General features: G+C 43.0%; 1 protein-coding gene across 11 annotated transcripts in view; it reads right to left on the bottom strand.

Annotated features, from left to right (window-relative positions):
* The window catches only part of PPP6R3 (protein phosphatase 6 regulatory subunit 3), a 55915-nt gene extending 42607 nt beyond the window's left edge, over window positions 1-13308 (bottom strand). For 9 of the 11 annotated variants that reach the window (XM_081197559.1, XM_081197556.1, XM_081197563.1 and 6 more), the window contains exons 1-2: window positions 13122-13266; window positions 873-1023 (exon numbers count right to left, since the gene is read on the bottom strand). The gene's annotated coding sequence lies outside the window, so the exon portion shown is untranslated. The other 2 variants (XM_081197561.1, XM_081197560.1) reach the window with 2 other exon arrangements.
* Between the last annotated feature and the right edge of the window lie 5 nt (window positions 13309-13313).

The raw sequence follows: 13313 nt of genomic DNA, 5'->3' as shown, positions 1-13313 counted from the left end.
AAGAAGCAGGGAAAGGTTGTTCAAAGTAGCCTAACTGGACATTTAAACCTAGCTCAGAAACACAGGCATGGTTAAACAAGTAACAAGTAAAATATCTAAGCAGTATTCTTTCCAAATGTTACATTAGCAAATGACATCAGTAATGGCAAATGTGAACACTCTCCTCTATGTCACCATTTCAACATATAATAATTTTCAAAAACTTGTCACTATGTGCTTGACTTCTCTAGCTTTTAGGGAGGTACTTCCGCTTTCTAATGGGGGCAAGAAAAGCGGCAGATATTCAATTAATGCAAGCTAGTTAAATTAAACTGGCAATTGAAACTCAATCTTGCAGCACAATAATTAAGAATCTAAACAAATCACACGATACTGATAAGTCATCTCCCAACTCACCCAAAAGACTATCTTTAAGTAATGTTGAGGCAGCATCAAGAAGCAAACTTCAGTTAAAGGCAAAACCATTTTCATATAAAGGAATTAAACCCAGGCAATCCTATTCAATCAGATTTAGTATAGTGAACATGCACATGACTTGATCATGGATTATTTCCCAGCAACCCAGGGCTTCAATTCCTCTTCCAAAACAGGACTTACAGATCAGGTTATGTGCCATTTTTGTAAACATGCACAAAAAAACTTGCAGTGTTGATGCCATATTGATCCTAAATTGAATTTAAGACATTAGTAATGGAGATAAACTGCATGTGTAGCTAAGGGCTTCAAAAGAAAAAAGCGGGAAAGCAAAGAGCAAGAAATAAAGTTATTGGAAGAATGCCTAAAGCATTGTGTTCAGCCAATATTTAGGGGAAGAAGCAAACATCAAAACATTAAGCAACATCTGCAGAGGCATACTAGGTGGTATTTCTTACCTGTTAACAGAAAATTTTAAAAAGAAAAAAAAAATGTATTCTTTGTGGCTCCTTGCCCATTACAGGGTATCCAGGCAGCAGCAAAATCTTTAAATCTACAGTATTAGCAGATTAGCAGGCTGAATTAGGTTAAGATGAAGCCGATTTCTTCCTATGAGAAAACACAATACAATTTTATAATGTCAACACAATTTCATTAGTGAAGTCAATAATGAACACCTCAATAATGGAATATATTGAGATCTAGTAACATGAGAGCAATTTAATCAGGATAACGTCTCTCACATATTTTACACAACGGTAGAGAGAAAAGCTTAAACTGTACTTGGAGAAACTGCTGAGGCTATTTGCAGGAACCATAATGTTTCAATAATCACCAAAGTAAAGGTACCCAATTTAACTCTTCCCCATTTCAATTGCTAGTATTCTCAAACATTATTATTCCCCCCCTCCCAAACACACACTGCATTTAAAAAAGCAGTTTGGTATGGATTATGAACATTAATCAAAATAACATGCAGTTTTTATTTATAGTTCTAAGCAGTGTTAGAAAGATATAAAAACTAGGCACTAAATGGCACCTTAAACCTAGATTATGGGCGCAACAACGGAAAGTCTAGGCGCGCTTTTTTATAACAAGAATACAAAGCTGAAAATGTATGAACTGCAGCTAAAATATTATATTCATTTTTCACATAGTCTAGTCCTTCCCCTGCCCACCACCCTAATATTCTTAAGAGGGTCTCTTCTCCAGTCTTCAGAGAGTAGCTGGAAGTGGGGAGGCAGAAAAAGCTCCTCCTTTCCTTCCACTTTGCAGTCTTAATCTGAAATCTTAGGTGCAGTACAGCGCCCAAAGCTAATGAAATTCTGTCGCAAAATGCTCCTAGGACAAGTTTTGAACACTGGTTCTAAGTCTTTAAATTCTAAAAGGGATAGAAATTCAGAACTACTATATGCTCTTGTACATCATGTGGTATTAAAATCAACGATATGAATGGCATCCAGGATCAAAACAAGTGGACAACTCAATCATTGTTTAACCAAAGGGACTGTGTTGGGTGGTAGTTCTTGAACAGCAGCATACATGGAAAACCACTTTTGAAGCAAGGAGCCTTTCAGGAGCAGTTTATTATGTGGTATGGAGTGTCCACTCATAGGGGAAACAGAGAACATCAGGTATGCCCAAGCATACCCTCAAGTACTCCTTTTGATCCTGAGCATTATAATCATCAGTTCATTACTATTAGCCCTTTCTTTCAATACTGATTTACATGGGACAGTATACTAACCAAATCATACAATTTCCTTATTTAATAAATGGGTACTACATTCTCTAAGGAAATGAGAGCCAAAACACACATTTACAAAGCTGTAATTCCCAGAATTGTGTGGGTTCAGTGAGTTTACATTTATAATGGAAATGTTGTTTCTGCTGAGTGCCCTCAGATACTAATGACCTCTTTCAATTTAAGCAGCAAATAGGATAATGAATCTTCAAACCAAATGTCAATGCAAAAGATTGTTGAATAATCACTTTTACTAGATAAAGATAGAATGTTTCAAAGCAGTCCTTTTTGCTGGAGATTAAAAACAAGTTTTCAATAACATGATTCATTTATTTCCTGAATGAGAATGAATGCTAATTGGTTATGATCTGGAACTAAATAAAGCCTTGATGCTGTGTAGAAACATAATTTATAAACCTCCGGTCAGAAGTCCTAATCACACACTTTAAGGGAGCAAGAGGAATATTTGTGAAATTAAGGGTTTCTGTTCAGCATTCCCTGTATACATGGAAACATAACGCAGTAAGAGAATTTCTTCAAAGACCAAGAGCCAAACTAGGTACTCATGAGTCATGACCAATCCCAACAAAAGCTGTTTGAGAACTGAAATACAGTTTTGGGGCAACAAATGTAAACAGAGTAGAGCAGTGTTTCCCAACCGGTGTTCCGCGGCACACTAGTGTGCCGTGAGACATCGGCTGGTGTGCCGTGGGAGGGAGGCGGGCGAGTCGGGCGGTGAGAGGCGGCGGCGGCGAGGATCCGCGTCGAGCCGGGGGCGGCTCCGCGGTGGTGGTGCCGAGCGGCGGGGCAGCGCGTGCAAAAGGGAGGAGCGCGAGACAGCGGAGGAGGAGGAGGCCGGCATGTCCGGGCAGCAGCAGCAACAACAGCAGCAGCAACTCCCGCCGCCGCCCCCTCCTCCGCCCGCTATCGCCGCCACCACCACAACAGCCGCCGCCGCCTCAGCTGCCGCCGTCCCTCAGTCCCTCGCTCTGCTGCCTCCTCCCCCCCCCCACCCCCAAAGCTTGGAGGTTCCCCGGCAAGGGAGGGGAAAAAATTAAAAACTTTCACTTTTGTGCGTCCCTCCCAGCGTGACGCTGCGCGCTGACGTCACGGGGCTGTAATGGTGGTGTGCCGCGAGATTTTTTTCATTAAACAGGTGTGCCGTTGCCCAAAAAAGGTTGGGAAACACTGGAGTAGAGGAAGTAGACAGGTGGGTAAAAGTTGTTTTGAAAATAGCAACTCTCCATTACTGCACTGATCTGCAGCCCACAACAGTTGCATTTCAATTTTTCAAAAGACCCTCAGGAGTGATTACTAGTTCTTCAGTGCCTAATTTTTTCCCAGAAGCAAAGGCCAGTAGTAACTGGGTAGAATAGTGCTCCTTCCTGGCATCAGGAATCAATGGGTTTGGTAGGGAGAAATAATTTCTTTCCTGAATAGTTTCCAAACATATATAGAATACCTACATGTATAAAAACATTTTAGAACATATATATACAATCAATACAAATACCAACCCTGCTTAAAAGCCTGTTGAAAAAGTAAAATCTTCAAAAGGCACAAAAAAGACAATAGAGGAGGTTTGAGTCTGAAATATAAGAGGGGTTCCAAAGCGTAGGTGCTGCCACACTAGCGACCTGGTATTCTTGAAACTTTTATAATTGTTTATGTTTATCCTTCCCTGACAGATACATGCATTTTAGGCAAACTGGTTTCCACAATACCTCCAACATTACTATATGGTGACTCTGTAGGAGTCTGGGGAATGGACATGAAAGGACGAAGGTGGCCAAAAATGACTCCTTGAAAGTTCTTTATAAGTCAGTAATCAAGCATGCCTACTACCTTATTATGTAAATTACTCTTTTTCTCAGCTTTTTGTGGAAATGAGTGCTTGAAATTGTGGAAGTCAGAAGGACATGTAATAAATTTCATAATAAAAAAACCCAGAGATACTAGGTTCCTTACAGTTCAGCAGCTTGTAGCTCAAGGACCACCTCTCCCCATATGAACTGACCTGGGCCCTAAGATCATCATCTGAGGCCCATCTTTGTGTGCCTTCTTAACACAAGGTTGATAGGGTGGCAACACAAGAACGGGCCTTTTCTGTAGTGGCCCCCCCACTTGTGGATGCTCTCCCCAGGGAAGTTCGACTGGCGTCTTCATTATACACCGTAGGCACCAAGAGAAAATGTTCCTCTTCAATCAGGCCTTGGGCTGATTAACATCCTATTCCCTTTTAAAGGTTTGTTGGAGGGGGGAGGGGGTTATTGGTTTGCTTTTATTATGTATTTTGTGCTTTTTAACTTGTATTTTTATGTTGTGAACTCCTCGAGATCTATGGGTGAAGGGTGGTATACATTTTTAAATTAATAATAACATGTAACAGAAACTTGGGGGGAAATCAAATTGTAATTATTGTCTGAAAAAGTGTATATACCAGACAAAATTCTATGATAAGAAACTGACTTTTGAAATAGAAAGATTACAGTGGTACCTCAGGTTAAGAACTTAATTTGTTCCGGAGGTCCGTTCTTAACCTGAAGCACCACTTTAGCTAATGGGGCCTCCTGCTGCTGCCACGCTGCCGGGCACGATTTCTGTTCTTATCCTGAAGCAAAGTTCTTAACCCGAGGTACTATTTCTGGGTTAGCGGAGTTTGTAACCTGAAGCGTCTGTAACCTGGAGCATATGTAACCCGAGGTACCACTGTACTTTAAAAACAAGTATTGTGTTCCCTCCACCCAAAAAAAATTTTTCCCAGAGGAGGGGGAACCCTGGAAAAACCCAGAAAAACAGTATTCCCAGAAGTGGGGCTTCAGATTTTTTTTAAATAAAAAAATACATCTCTATCCAGGAGAGCTAGGAAACAGCTGGGAAGAGAACGCCATATTTAGCAAAAATGACTCATCATCCACTTCCAAATGAAGGGATGCAGCACCTGAGAGCACTAGCGGAACAGCTTTGGGAAACAGAGGCAGAGCCACATAGGTAGCGGAATGAGAGCAGTAAGCTAAAAACATCTGGGGGTTTAAGGGTGATTTTCTTGGGAGATATAATGTACACAAACTATTTGTTCCCAAATATGTTCGACCGGTTATTTTTAAATAAAACAAATTAAACTACTACAAAAACTCCACAGACATCCAGCGCTACCTCCCTCCAAAGGAACCTAAATCTGGGTAAACTGAAACATCCCCTGAAACTTCTCAATACTTATGAAACCAAGATCAATGGTCCAATTCAGCAAGGATAATTCCTCAGCCGATTTTTTTCTCTCACACAGGGTTCTGAAGGGAGAAAGTCTGTACTCAGGGTTCTTCTAAGCAGTCCTTACCCCCTTACATGGGACTTACAATACTCTACAAACAAGTAGCAATTAACCATTTCTTTGGCAAAGTCAAACCTCCGATTCATGAGGATCTTGAGGCTGAGGGCTTTCAACTGGGCCCAGCCCTTCAAAGCACAAGCAACCAGAGAAACAACTGGCTCATGGAAACCGCATGTTCTGAGGAAGCATTCTCTTTCAAAAGATGGGAGTGAGGTGGAGGGAGGAGAACAGAGTGAGAAGAACTAGGCTAAACAGTATTAATTCTATACTGACTTGTAAAAACATCTGTAGAAGTGTGCTTATGCCTTTTAACATTGTTAGAGCTGTATTTCATTTCAACTTCAACTCCAGCCATGATGCATTTGAAACGCAGCTCATTGCCTCAACCAGTGACCAAAATAACATTTTCCCCCTCGAATATATATTCCTAGGTTTAACTGCAAATGAAGCCATGGTTTCCCTATCTACCCAAAGGTATCATTATTTTATTATAGTTTAGGTTGAGCAGATGTCTACAACACCACTGGTGTTAGAAGACCATGAAACTGCTACCAGAAAGAGCACCTTCACTAGAACATCAAAACAAGAATAGTATCATGGAATTGAAGAGTTAGAAGGAACTATGAGGATCATCTAGTTCAACCCTCTGCAATGCCGGAATCTTTAACCTAACATGGGGCTTGAACCCACAACCCTGAGATTAAGAGTCTCATGCTCTACCAATTAAGGTATGTTCTACAAATAGTCCACTAGGACAGGTAGTGTACAAACCTTTTAGATCAATTTCAAGCATGGTGGTTTTCTAGTGAAACATCTGAAGGCAGTGGAAACATATGGCTCTGAAGTTCACTAAATAATCAAGAGCAGACTATTTAGGCACACAGTACCCCCAGGTTTGTTTCCTGCAATATTGTTTGTTCTACTTCAAGTTATCTTTAAAAGACTCAGTAATTTTTAGACGAGCCCTGCTGGATCAGACCAAAGACCTACCTTGTCCTGCATCCTGTTCTCAGTGGGAAACTAGATGCCTATGGGAAGCCTGCAAGTCGCACCTGAGGATAACACCACTCACTTGTGATTCCCAGCAACTGGTATTGAGAGGCATACAGACAATGGACACAGTATAGCCATCATGGCGAGCAGCCATTGAATACCTCCTCCTCCATGAATTAAACCTCTTTTGAAGCCATCCAAACTGGTGACCTTATTCCATAGATTCACTATATGCTATGTGAAGACGTACTTTCTTTTGTCTGTCCTAAATCTTCCAACATGCAGCTTTATTGGATGGCCACTGGTTCTAGTATGAGGGAGAAAAACATCTCTTTATTACATCATTCATTATCTTACACACCTCTCTCATCTCCCCTCTTTCTTGCGTTTTTCTGTAAACTAAAAAGCCCCAAACATTGTAATCTTTCCTCACAGAAGAGCTGACCTTCTCTAAAAAATTTCCAGCTCCACAATAGCCTCTTTTTGAGGTACAACAACCAGCACTCTACAGAATATTCGAAGTTCATTATATAGATTCGTATAATGGCACTGCACTAGCAGTTTTATTTTCAATCCTTTTCTAATGATCCCAAATAGGAAATCTGCACTTTTCCTATCACCTCAAGTTGTCCACTACTAGCCCAAGGTCAGTCACTACCAATTTAGCCACCATTATAAAACATGAATCACTTCACATACCCGTACTTGCTTTCATTTAATTTCATTTGCCATTTTAACACCCTATCACTCAGTCTAGAGATCCCTTTGGAATGTCTCCTAACCACTTTTTGTTTTTACCACTTTCAATAATTTGATATCATTACCCAACTTGGTCACTTTCATAGCTCAACTTCAGAGATGCATACCATTTTTGGGGCAACTTTTCCCAGCACTAAATAAATGAAAAGCAGCATTAACAATTATAACATGTTTCTCACTTGGGAAAATGTTCCTAACCCATCACTTAGGCATGACCTACTAGCACTTAGGCTACACTACAGTATTCAAAGTTCTTACCAGCATGTGAAAATGCAAAGGACTTACACACAGAGATATCAGTTATATTCAAGAATTAATCCAGAACAAACTGCTATTCTGAATTCTATATACAAACCAGTTGCTCTGTTGGCACCAGTCTGCCTTGAGAGACAACAGAGTGCACCTCCAGCGGCTAAGCCTAACTGCTACCCTAGTAGCAACTTGGGGCACAAGCCTAGCAGTATGTATTGAGGTCTTGGGCTGCCTAGACAACAAGACCCTCCTCTCGGCCTCACGGATGTGGTCTAAAAGAAAGCAGAGCAATACATTGGTGTCAGCTTGACTGCAGGAGTTGACAGGAGGCATACACAGTGCCATGCAACCATCTTAGGGACTCCACTCTGGATAGAGTGTAGCCTTTTCTTCTCCCAAATGTATTCAGCAAGGAAGCAGAGGTTTAGGATAGGAGTTTCCCTTCTCCTAGGTGGGCTACCTTCCCAGGTTGACGTGCCCCACCTGCCCCTCACTTCCCTCTACAGCACATGCAGAAATTGGCTTGACTATTGGACCCACTTTTGGTCTTGTCTGCTCAATCCACCAGAGCCTGTCTTTGCATGCAAGGGAAGTCTCTTAACTCACCAAAGGTTTGAGACCCATCAGCTACCCTTGCCCATTTTAAGCCAGCCAGTTGAAGCCATTTCATGGGGTGTGTCCACTTGCTGTTGCTTGCTGACAGCTTCTAGGAGCCAGAGGTAAGAGCTAAGTGCAGGATGGGGACCAAAGGTGGACAAGCTGCCCCAGAAGGAGCACAACATGTCCCCCACAAGAGGTAGTATCCTGCCCCTAACACCTCATACACTCAAACTGCCCCTAACACCCCATATACCCCACCAGTTGCTCTAGTTAATATATTTGCAGTGGAAACTGGTATTACTGGTTTAGTGTGCATTTTGGCTGCATTTATGTAAACCAGACTTGATCTTTTACCAATAAATTGATTAACTGTGTCCTTGTGATGCCCTTCACTAAAGCGATCAATCTGAACCTACAAAATCATTCACATAATCATAATTCCACATCGCCTTTTAAACATTCTCCAGTGTCACCTTTTCATGCTCAAAAATCCAACACTGTTAGATCCAATATGCATTTTTAGATCAAACATAAGTAAACTCCAATCTCAAATTCAATCTTAATGACAAGGTCAAAAGCTAGGCTTTATGTTTTACAGTAAATTAAGAGTGATACTAAATGAAATGCTTGAGATTTGTGATTCATCTCCCATTGCTGCCGATCTCTTTTGAATATATCCACAGAGGCTCCTAGACTGCATCAAGACCACAGCACAGAGGGACTTTAACTCTTTCCTGTATGCCATTTTGCAAATGCAAATCATGCCTCTCCTAGCCAAAACACATCTGCTATTTGACCCACTATGAGAAGCTGTAAGCATACCTGTGAATTTTCTCCATTTGTGTAAGCAGTAGCTGAAAGGTGGGCAGAGATTACGCCAGGAAAAAAACACATGGAGAAGGTTCAAAAATCCCCCAGAGCCCTCATGGCTACTTCTAAGAGAAAATGATAGTTTTGACCACAGATTTGTAATATCTGGTCTGTTTTGGGACTAAGAGTAAAGGTTAGTTTCATTAACTTACTACTGTATTGCAGAAGCATAGCACCACTAACTTTCAAAAGTAATTTTCACCCTACATAGGACTGAATCAGCTTTAACATTAGCAGATTTCACTGGGTTTAGGCATGTCTTCTATCTAGGATTGGGAGCACGAAGCATTTTGTAACTCAATTTCCAGAACGGTTCCAGTGTGAAAGTCTTTTCATTTATCCCACTTCCAGAATAGCATTTAACCTATGCTGGATAGAATATACATTAGAACTGACTCTTGGATTCTTGCTCAAGTAAACAGTGCAATCCTATACCTATCTACTCTAATGTAATATAATATTCATTTGAGTTCAATGGGACTTATTCCCAAATTTGTGGTTACCGAAGTGTTTGTAACCCTAACCGTTTGTACCACTGTATAGGATTGCAGTCTTAGCTGTGAAAAGTGAAAAAATGCCTTCATCCTCTGTCTCCTATGACATGCAAGAAATGGTGTTTATCTAGTGATATTTCCATCCTATTTAAGCCTTGAAAATACAAACAATTTATCTCCAACAGAGAAGTTTTAAATTAAATAATTATTTAGAGGTTTTCATCTTTCCCTTCAAATTCTTAAATACTGAAATAATCAAAAGTTGGAAGAACTTTATGGTCACCTAATCTATGTAAAGGGCATTATTTTCCATAACTGATGCTACAAATTATTTTTAGCCTGGAATATATCACTTGCAGGTGTTTATGTCACTTTGAGATTTGTGTGAAAAGCAGGATGAAAATAAAATAGACTGATAGTGGAAATGGTAAAGTATTCTATTTAAAATGCATTGTATGCTCTAGCTAGCTAATGTAGGTTACCCTCCATTCTACTTACAGAGGCGAGAGGTGAAAGAGCCACTGGAAGTACCATCTGTGGAAACAGAATTAAAGAATTCAAATCTAGAAAGCTAATGCATAGCACATCAAGAAAGCTGCACCATTTCTTGATGTGCCTGTAGTAGGAAAAGCTGTGTTTACAGATGGCTCAAGCCAATAAGGATACCACGATACAAGAGAAAATATGAAAAAAAATCAGTCATCAGTCAATATGGAAAACAACCCTTCCTGACCCTAATCTGGCTGGAAGTACAAGCAGAATTACCGTATTTTTCGCACCATAGGACGCAGTTTTTCCGTCTTAAAAACTAAGGGGAAAAGTCTTTGCGTCCTATGGAGCGAATGCAGGGGGGGAGGCAAGCAGGAAAAGCCCCCAAGAGCCACACACAAGCTTCGCGCGGCTCTTGCGGGCTTTTCCCCAGGAGGGAGAAGGGACAGACGCGGCCAGTCAGTCCCTTCTCCCTCTTCTAGAAAAGCCTTGCGCAATCTCTCCAGCCGCGGGAGGCTGTGCAAGGCTAAAGAGGAAGCCCGGGCAGCGAGCGCGATCCATCCCGCTCGCTGCCCGGGCTTCCTCTTTAGCCGTGCGCGCCTCTCCAGCCGTGGGAGGCTACCCAAGGCTAAAGAGGAAGCCCGGGCGAGCGCGATCCATCCCGCTCGCTGCCCGGGTTTCCTCTTTTGCCTAGCACGCCTCTCCAGCTGCGGGAGGCTGCACAAGGCTAAAGAAGCCAACTTTTTAAAAATCTGTCTATCTCTACCTCTTTTTCTTTTTTCGTCCTTTCTCCACCCCCTTATTTTCCTCTGGATCAGTGTTTTTATCTAGATTAATGTTTTAGTTTGGAGGGGGAGAATATTATTAAAAAGGAAACTTTACAGCTTTTATTTTAGTATACAATAAAAACAGATTAAACAAAACACAAAAGAAGGAACTAGCATAGAAGAAGAGAAAAGGGAAAGAGGATACAAAGCCATTTACCAGAGGTAGATCTTAACCCTTGCCTCACCTGGGAGCTTCTCTGGGCAGGAATTCCCTCGGCTTAAGTGGGGTGAGGGAAGAGTGGCAGGTAGGGGGGTACCTACCTAGACAGTGAAGCCACATGTCTCTCCAATGAAAATTGGGAATGGGCATTGTGTGAAGTGGCTGTGGATCTCCTGCCGCAGAAGTGTAGGACTGTATAGAGTTGGGAGGGCCACCCGAGGGTCATCTAGCCCAGCCCCCTCACAATGTAGGAATCACAGCTAAAGAACGCCAGGCAGATGGTCCCCCAACTGCTGCTTAAAAGCCTCCAGTGGTGGAGACCCCCAACAACTTCCGAGGTCACAGAATTGCAGGGTTGGAAGGGAACCCCAGGAGTCATCTAGTCCAGCCCCGGTGGACAGCGGGCACGATCCATCCCGTTGTGCAAGGCTAAAGATGCTGCTCAAGGCTAAAGAGGAAGCGCACAGCCTGTCCGTTGCTCTTTGGGGGTGGGGGGGGGGAATAATATATTTTCCCCTTGATTTCCCCCTCTAAAAACTAAGTGTGTCCTGTGGTCCGGTGCGTCCAATAGAGCGAAAAATACGGTAGATACTAAAGCATAGGTATCTGAGCACTCCAAACATTTTTTGGGTAATTTTTAGTAGTAACCCATTTTATCCTTTGAGCAATTATTTATTATTCAAGTCTAGTTCTACCTAGTCTCTTATCTTCCTTTTACTTCACTGATGTTGTCAGCAAGACTTTTCCCCTCAATATCTTCCCCATCAAACCATCAAAATAATGAAGGATCCCTATCAGGCTGATCAATTGCCCCACTAGCAAAAGTTCAAAAATTAGTGGAGTTCAGATGTTAGTATTACTAATTGAACTCATAGATTCCACGGGGACAGCATTCTCACAAACATTGCACAATGTTACTAACACAAGTACTGTACATAGTTTAAAAGGAAACTGCCAGTTCTAGTAGAAAAAAATGTTGCAATATCTATTAGAATGCAAGAGTACATAAAGAACTCTCCTCGATTTTAAATCAAGGATTGTTGCAGGAAGTTGTCGTTTTTACTAAGTTTCTCAATCTAAAAATAGTTAAGTATTGCTTGAAAAAGCAGCCAATTGACGTTAACACTTTCCCTCTAACTTTGTCCCTGCCAGGAAAAAGGACGCGTCGGAGCAGAGGAAGTATCTAACAACCTAGAACGTGCTTTATTTGTGCCGGATAAAAACTTTAAATCCCGCCCAAACTGTTTGCCTGAAGCAGGATGCTCGTATCCCGCTCTATTAATACAGTCATATCACAGCAGCTGCTGCAGGAAACCGCAAATGAGCTCCCACCACCCAAGTTCACATCCCAGAAGCCAAACGCACAAGACCTTCTTGCTACCCTTTAAGCAAAGGTTCATTTCACATCTTCGCTCAGCCAAGGAAGCGAGTCCAAAGGTTGTTTACGGGGAAAAGAGGTCATCCTACTACAACAATTTCCCCTTCTTTTTGTAGGAAAGACGGGAGAGGATATAAATGGGAATTTCTACACGCCCTCCCACCTCTCAAAAGAAGCCCAGAGGACTTCGCACACCGGCCCAGAGTCCCCCCAAGGGGGGAAAGACCGAGGGAATGGGAGGACGTGGGGTGCGGGCAGGGGGTCCCCAATACCCGCCCATTCCATCCGAGAAGGTGGCGGCAGCAGCAACCAACGACGCCCCCCCCCAGGCCTTCAGAAGAAAAGGCTTCGGGGGCTCCCTTCCTTTCCACCCCTCCTCACATGGTAGAAAGAGGGAGGCGGGAGGGGAAGAGACGCAGGCCGCTGCGACGCAGAACTGGGGGACTGCGGGGAACACATCTCAGGAATCAAAACAAACCGAGGCGCTTAGGCCGCTGCTGGGAGGTGAGGGGTGAGAGAGACGGAGAAAGGAAGGCCTCATCCCGCTTCCCTGTGGGATCCAGGCCGGGAAAGAGAGGCGGCGGCTCACAGGAGTGACTAAGCGGTGGAGGGAGGCGAGGACTATCTCCCACTCAAGCGGTTCCTCGGCCTCCCCGGCCCCCACCCGATCCCTCAGAGGGAAGAAGGAACGAAGCCCCCCCCCATCCCGCCTTTACTGTCCTCGAGCCTCGTGAAGAACAATTAAACTCGAGGCGCTGAAATGGGCCCAACGCACAACCCCCCCCCCGCCTCCTCCAGCGCGCCTCTTACCCCCCCTCCTGGCGGACCCCCCCGCTCAGGCGGGAAAAGTACTGCTCGCCACCATCACCGACTCTTCAAGATGGCGGACATATCAGCTCCTTCGAGTCCTCCTCTGTCCCCATCCCCCCCATTCCTGCCAATCAACCCTCTAAGGCTCACACCTTTCTTCATCAATCACCTCTTCTATTGGACAATGGCAAA

This window comes from Podarcis bocagei (assembly GCF_964188305.1).
Source record: "Podarcis bocagei genome assembly, chromosome: 1".
NCBI lineage: Eukaryota > Metazoa > Chordata > Lepidosauria > Squamata > Lacertidae > Podarcis > Podarcis bocagei.
This window is presented reverse-complemented; position numbering and strand designations above follow the sequence as displayed.